This window comes from Portunus trituberculatus, chromosome 35 (genome assembly GCF_017591435.1).
Source record: "Portunus trituberculatus isolate SZX2019 chromosome 35, ASM1759143v1, whole genome shotgun sequence".
NCBI lineage: Eukaryota > Metazoa > Arthropoda > Malacostraca > Decapoda > Portunidae > Portunus > Portunus trituberculatus.
This window is the reverse complement of record NC_059289.1, coordinates 9,627,336-9,635,425: the sequence shown is the minus strand read 5'-3', so window position 1 is coordinate 9,635,425 and position 8,090 is coordinate 9,627,336.

Genomic DNA, 8,090 nt, shown 5'->3' with positions numbered 1-8,090 from the left:
AAATAATATAGGTAGAGAGATGTATACGTAGATACACATATGAAAAAAAAGAAGAAATAAAGATTGATAGAAAGATATATGCATGGACAGATGTATATAGAGATGAATTGATAAATAAAAATCTCTCTCTCTCTCTCTCTCTCTCTCTCTCTCTCTCTCTCTCTCTCTCTCTCTCTCTCTCTCTCATACAAGACAAAAAGCGAAAGGACAGCCACTGTATCCCTTTACTCTTCGTACATTCAATAACAGACTCATGAAAATGGGACACCGTCTTAAAAGAAAGAAGAAAAAAAAGAAAAAAAAAGAAAAGACAAACTTACTTACACCACCACCACCATCACATTCCTCTACAAGTAAGAGAAATAAGCACTATACTCATTTCACACTAGTGCCACACGGATATCTGAGTTAAATGGTTTAGTCTACTACCACCACCTATTATAGTGATGGCTCTGCGGTCCATCACTGCCAGCATGAATGCTCCCCGCCTTTCCCTACTTTGACTTTAGCCACACCTGTCATCAGGAGCTCCCGGAAATCAAGGACAGCAAAGTAATGGTCTATAAAAGTGCAAACCTTGTTGGAAGCCTTCGCTGCCGATGGGCTGACCAAAATACGAATAATGATGTCGTTCCCTGGAGCCCGACGATGAAAGTGCCGGAAATACTAGTATATATATATATATATATATATATATATATATATATATATATATATATATATATATATATATATATATATATATATATATATATATATATATATATATATATATATATATATATATATATATATATATATCAGGCATCTGACGCGGCAACGCAAGCAGGACCAAACCAAGATAACAACACTGAACATGCAACGCGACGATCCCACGCTCCTCGTCCACACACACACACACACACACGAAAGTTAGTGAGTTGTGTATCATTCCTTTGAGTTGACGCCAAAAGACCGAAAAATGACGGATCGAACACGTTACGTAACTTTGTGTCATATTTTGACACGCAACGGTGAAGCACTATCCTGTCAACACTGCTACGCAACGGTGATCCGATACGTGGAAATGCAACGTGTGTACACGCCTTAATTAAAACACAAACAATATTAATACACAGTGTTACACACGCAACCGCGACCACCGTCCCTCCACCGCTCGTCTGGTTCCGCGGCACGCAGGGTGGCCAGCCAGACAGCCAAGGTGACTCTCAGCGGCGGACTAACCTTCTTTCAAGACGTGTTTGTGTCCGTGATGGAGGAATGAACTGATGGTGGTGGTGGTGGTGGAGGACAGGATTCAGGCAGGAGAGTGAGTGAGTGAATGAGTGAGTGAATAAGTGAGTGAGAGAGAAGACAGGAAATAATAGAAAAAAGGAAAATTAAGAATATCTTATCAGAGCACAACATTTTCTCTCCCTCTCCCCCCACCCCAGGTCTCGTGTCTGGTGATGAAATGGACGTCTGGTCAGTGGTGGTGGTGGTGGTGGAGTTTCCCTCGTCCCCTCTCCACCTCCCCCTCCCCCTCTTTTCCCCACACTTTCATCACTCGCCTTTTAAATCTCATTGATGTTAAATTGATTGATTGATAAGTTAATTGTTGTAGCAATGTATACACCATCGAACTGTTGTCTGTTTCCCTGTGAATGAACCTATCAAATTACCAACTTATTTATCTATCTATCTACACACAAGCATGTAAATATCTCCACTAGCACCGCCAACACCCACACCTAACCACCTTCGCCATCATGAACGGCAGTGTGTCAGTTTACACATTACTACTAGTATTTCCATGCAACTATATTGTGGCATCATATCACCTCAGACGCTGTGGTGCCATGCAACAAATGGTTGACTAATTTCGCTTCACTTGCAAACCAGATATTGTTTTCCATCTCTTTCAACTGATAGGAAAACAAGTCGATACATTATGCATTTTATTATATCAAGAGATATTGTGTTGCCATTAGAAATATATAGGAGTATCATTCACAAGATATCGTCATATCATTAGGTATGAAAAATAAATACAAGTAACAAAAACTGCATCACGTTACAAGACACTGGCCAGACACTTAAATTAAGTATTGCATTGAAAGACTCACAAAACATCATCTTGGGAAACACGTAACAATACCTTTGTGCTTCACAACAGAAAACAAAAAAAAAAAAAAAAATACTTTTTGTGATCTTTCTTCGAGACACACAAGAAGGAACAGGTTGTTGTGATCACTACAGACACAGCCACGTCTACATCACACCTTGCAATACTGTGAGTGAGAAGCACTCCACTACTACTACTACTACTACTACTACTACCCTTAAAAACTACTACTTGGTACTAATTTACTGTCATGGCCTGGCAGCAAGACACATCGTGTCATCATCCTCCGCGACGCACAGCTAGCCGTTGATGTGTGACTAGCCAGCATGCTCGCTACACTCCCTCACTAAGAAGATGGCGTCTCCTAACAAGGAATGTTATCACTAAGTGTTTCTCCATGCATGGTGAATTCCAGCATGGAGTGAACACGTTGGTCATTTGGTCCTTAAGCCATAAACGATCATGATGGGTGACAGGAAGGATGATTGATGAGCAGAGGAATCGTGACCCAAGAGGTTACCTTCCTCTCTTGGTCTACACTCTCCTTTCTTAAATACTATATACATATGTACACTGTACACTCCTATTACAATGCTATGCATAACTTCTAAATATTACTGTTTTCTGCTGCTATAGATAAGGCATTGCAAAAAACCTTACCCGCTACATATCTACAGCTGTCTACAAATTCTACAAATTTATCCACCCAATCTACAAATGGTCAATGAAATACACTACACCAGTGATGAAGATCTGTGGCCAACCTTCAGAACTTCATTGGTACGTCTCCAAGAATCACCATTTTCTTCTTCCTCTTCCTTTTTTTCCTCCTCTTATTCCTTTGGCAACACCGGCAGTAGTAGCCGTCTGGTGTCTATTGTACTCGTATGTCATGCACGCTCACTCCAAAAACTTGCCTCACTTCTTTGGCGTTAGTAGTACTGAATCCTGGAACAAGAGATGGAACAATATTGAAATGGCGTTCTCCTCAATGCCTGTTGTCTTGTGGTACACAGGGTTGGGGAAGGGATTGTGGATGATGTAACGATATATGCAAGAAGGGACAGGCGTGGGAACCTGCTGACGTAACGCGTCGTGACCTGACACTACCTATCCTCACTCAAAGAACGGTAGTAGTAGTAGTAGTAGTAGTAGTAGTAGTAGTAGTAGTAGTAGTAGTAGTAGTAGTAGTAGTAGTAGTAGTAGTAGTAGTAGTAATAATAATAATAATAATAATAATAATAATAATAATAATAATAAGAAGAAGAAGAAGAAGAGAGAAGAGAGAGAGAGAGAGAGAGAGAGAGAGAGAGAGAGAGAGAGAGAGAGAGAGAGAGAGAGAGAGAGAGAGAGAGAGAGCAAACAAATCTTAACAGAAAAACAAGAACAACAACAAAAACCACAACTTCCTTTACTCCTATATCCAGGGCAGAACACGGAGACACAGGCTTGCCCGACTTTAGTAAACAGCGGCGGGCAGTCAGCGTGGTGCAAGGTGTAGATAATCTGCGCCGTGAATTGACCGCCCACAGCCTCCGCCACGTCCACCTCATTCTGCCTGTCGTCACCTGGGAACGAAGCGGGTAATCAATGATAAAGGACACTTGTTATAAGGGCCCACTGACACTGAGCTAGCCTGTTGAGGGCCTCAAAACGTACTAAAAAATCCTTGTATAGGCCCAATTCATTCTTATACACACCTACGACAAACCACACATACCCAAACCCTCTTAAAAAATTTCAATAACATTCCAAAACACACTAAGAAAACACATAACAGGTTAAAATACCTCCAAACTCACAAGAAACACCCAATATTTACTGAAATATCCCCCACACACACCCAAAAGACCACTAAAACCCCCCCCAACACTTATAACACTCATAATAAACCAAAATCCCACTCAGAACACCAACCAATCCCTCAGTTCTCCCAAACCACACTCAAAACATGCTAATACTCACACACACCTCAATCCACTCCCAAAAAACGTAAAATATACCTAAAAGATCTAACATATACTGAAAACAAACGAAATGAACCCCAAAGCATACTTATGACACTCCAAACAGCCTGCAACACTAATGAACAAGCTTAAAATACCCCAAATCTATCCCAAAACTAACAGTATGCATCATAAAGAACGTTAGAATTAAAAGGGACACTTACCTAAATATTACACCTTGGCTTCTACTATTCCACCTTTATTTCTCATTTTTTCTTCATTCTTCTCCATTGTTACCCCTTTTTCTTCCTCCTCCTCCTTCCATCCACACGTTTGAGCCTAGAAACACATCAAAACACTAGATATTAGACAAAAAATTTAGGAAATGGAGGGTGACTTAAGTATTGTAGCTTTGCTGCTGCTCCTTTTCCTCCTCCATTTCTCCCTCTTCCTCCTTATCCTCCTTTATTTCAACTTTCTTCCTCCTTCTGCTACAATTATCTAAACATCTGAACCTAGAAACCCACGAAAACACGTAGAAATCACTAGATATTAGGCAAAATATCGACGAACTGCGGATTTGGAAAAAAGGCGCCAGCCTGGGACTATGCTGGTCATCAGAGAGAGAACGGGAACAGGGGGACTCGGCTAAATTACGTATATAATTTGATTTCAAAAATGACTTTTAGAAAAACGAAGCCACAGCCAAATGCTTGTTATTTTATGACGTGATAAATACTTTAACTAATTTTCAAAATATCAAAATATCTCCAGCTTAACTGGTTTTTAAAAAAGGTCTAAATTAAGTACGTTAAAAGTACAAAAACATTTTAACCTATAAATCTCTTAAAACGTCCTGTAAAGTCAAGCCATTTTCACTTGGCGTGTATTTTATCACATTTCAGGAGTCTGAGCTCTTTTAGGGCATTCTACAGCGAGTTAGACCGAGAAGCAGAAACGTGAGCAAATAAAATAAAGAAAAATAAGAGCTTTTTACAACAGCACCAAACACCATTTCAAAGTCCGCATATTTCATTCATTGGATTGATTTCACACTTAAAAGAGGACAGGCAATTTTTTGCTACCATAAAGGCCCACTTATACCTTGAAATGAAAAAGCTCAAAATTCCAAGTGAGAAATTTTGACCGTTAAAAAGCCTTTAACATACGCCATAAAACACCACATATTTACCCAGCACAGGCGCAGGACACACTTCAAACAAGACTAAACATTTATAGAAACCATAAAAACATACCATGGAAGTGTAATACTACCGTCAAGAAATATTTGAAAAAAATGACACTAAAGCTTTGCAGGTCACATGTGAGTGTTATGCATGCATCACATAACTTAGGTATCCTGTTAATAATTGAAGTTTGGCAATGTTTGCAATTTTCTACTACCTCACCTACACACCTGTGTGAAGCAGGAACCTAACCGAAGTGAACAGCCTATAGTAGACTGTCATATTGCCCTCTAGAATATGGTAATATTATGTGCCTAATACTAGTATACTGAAAGTAGGAATAAACAAAGTGCTCTGATCTGCCTATGACTAGTATTTATCACAACATTGAAAGCACTATAAAGATGTGGTGTAAACATGACATGTGCCTCTTTAACTACATAGGCATACATTTCATTATTTTCTTGGATAAATGTAGGCAAATTATATTGAAGATTGCTGTATTTCTACCAATCCATTTTTTATAAGGTCTAGATCTAAGTAATATTATTGACAAGATTTTGTTTCAACTCAAGCCTTCTCATTATGCAATAGCTAGTTCACAATACCATCTTTTTCATAGGAAAATCAATAAAAATCTGTAATAAATGTTTAAATTTAGTTTTATGTTGGATAGCTGTCAATTACATAACACTCTGAGAAATAAGGACACAACTGGTACATTTGGAATTGTTAACTATAGAGTATGGCATCCACTTAACAAGAACACAAGTTTGCAAACCGCTAGCTTATTGGTGGAAACTTCATCATTGACATCGTATGATAATCAATTTCAGCTAAGTTAGAAGGGTAACTACCACCATCTCAGAAATGCATGTGGTAAAAAATTCCATTCAGAACAAATTCAAACATATAGGAAATATATGCTTATGAACACAAAGTATATGGAGGAACTAAATCAAGATATAATCTATATTTCACTTGAACAAAATTTCTCCAAGGAGATATTTATATAGGTGAGATACGTTGCTCACACATAGCTTATGCATACTACAAAAAAAATTAAAATCCATCTGAACTCCAAGGGTTTTTCTTTTATAAAATGCTGACAAATCTTCACTGCCCACACTATACAGAGATAAGTTACACAGTCATTACATATTGTGTCGCATGAGTATGTTCACTTATCATCTTTTCAGCATGCATCAGATACACATGTTCTAATCTAGCTGAACCGTTGCACAGGCTCCTTCTACATCAGAACCTAATAGCAGAAGTAATTAATCCTGTTGCATCATAGAATACCTATCCCCTTCATGCAACTGACATGACCAGCTGATAGAGCCAGCTATGAATGAACCTCCTATGATTAAGTCTTGCAAGAGAATTTCATGATGACAACAATGTAATTAATTTCAAAAGTCTCTGAGCCTTTGCATTTCATTAAAATCACTCATATCATCACAGCCAAAAGTTTATATATGTTGATACATATAAATTAATTTACATTACAGATATACAATCAGTACAAAAACAGATGATAAAAAACGTAACAGAATTAGAGATTGTAAAATAAGTTTTAAGATACACATCACTAAGAACAGCATGCTTTTCATTCATTTGCTGTTAGGCAAGGATTATATTTTATTTCTCATTTCACAATATCAAAAGTTTGCTGAGGAACTTCTTTTCAATGTGCAGGCCTCACTTAATATTCTGGGAAAGATGCCTTACTACCATTTTTTAACATTTACCCACCTGTATACACAATTGTCCTTCAAACTCTAATAATATATATCAATTATGTCTTTAACTGATTTTAATCCTTGGCACAAGGCAACCACATACAAGTGGTATATTAGGCAATTGGGAATCCGAATTCATGAAATAAAATGCCAAAAGGTACACACACACACACACACACAAAGATGTGTGTGTGTGTGTGTGTATGTGTGTATTTACCTATTTCTGTATTACAGGGCCCGAGCTAAGCTCTCTGTGTCCTGTCTCCTTGTCCACTCCTGTCATATATCTCTTTCATCTGATTGACACACACCGCGTCAACGACATCTCTGCTCAGTTTATTCCACTTATCAATACTACGATGCGGGAAACTGTATTTTCTCACGTCATTTAGACAGATGTCTTTTATCAATTTTTTCCCATGTCCTCGGAGATGATTACTTGTGGTCACGTTTATCAACTCTCTGTCCAATATGTCAATCTTGTTCACCAATTTATACATAGTTATCATGTCTCCTCTTGTTCTTCTCTCTTCTAATGTGGTCAGCCCCAGTTTCCTCAGTCTTTCCTCATAGTCTAACTCCCTGAGTCCTGGTACCATCCTTGTTGCCAGCCTCTGTACCCTTTCCACCTTCTTCACATTTTTCTTCATATGCGGTGACCAGACACAAGCTGCATATTCTAACTGGGGTATTATTAAGGTACATAATATCTTCTTCATCATTCCTTCATCTAGGTAGTGGAATGCAAGGCCAATATTTTGAAGCATGTTATATGTTTTCCAAAATATCTTGTTAATGTGTTTCTCCGGTGACAAAGTGTTTTGCACAGTTACTCCTAAGTCTTTCTCCTCATACATAGGTCTCTTTTATTTTCTCATCACCCAGCCTGTAATCCCTGTTTGGTCTGTATCTACTTCTTCCCATTTTCATAACATGGGTCTTGTCTGTATTAAATTCCATCTGCCACTCTTTACTCCACTCATATATTTTATCAAGATCTTCCTGTAACTTGTTACAATCTTCCACATTCTTTACTCTCCTCATAATTTTAGTATCGTCCGCAAACATGTTCATGTAACTGTCAATTCCTACTGGCATATCATTAACA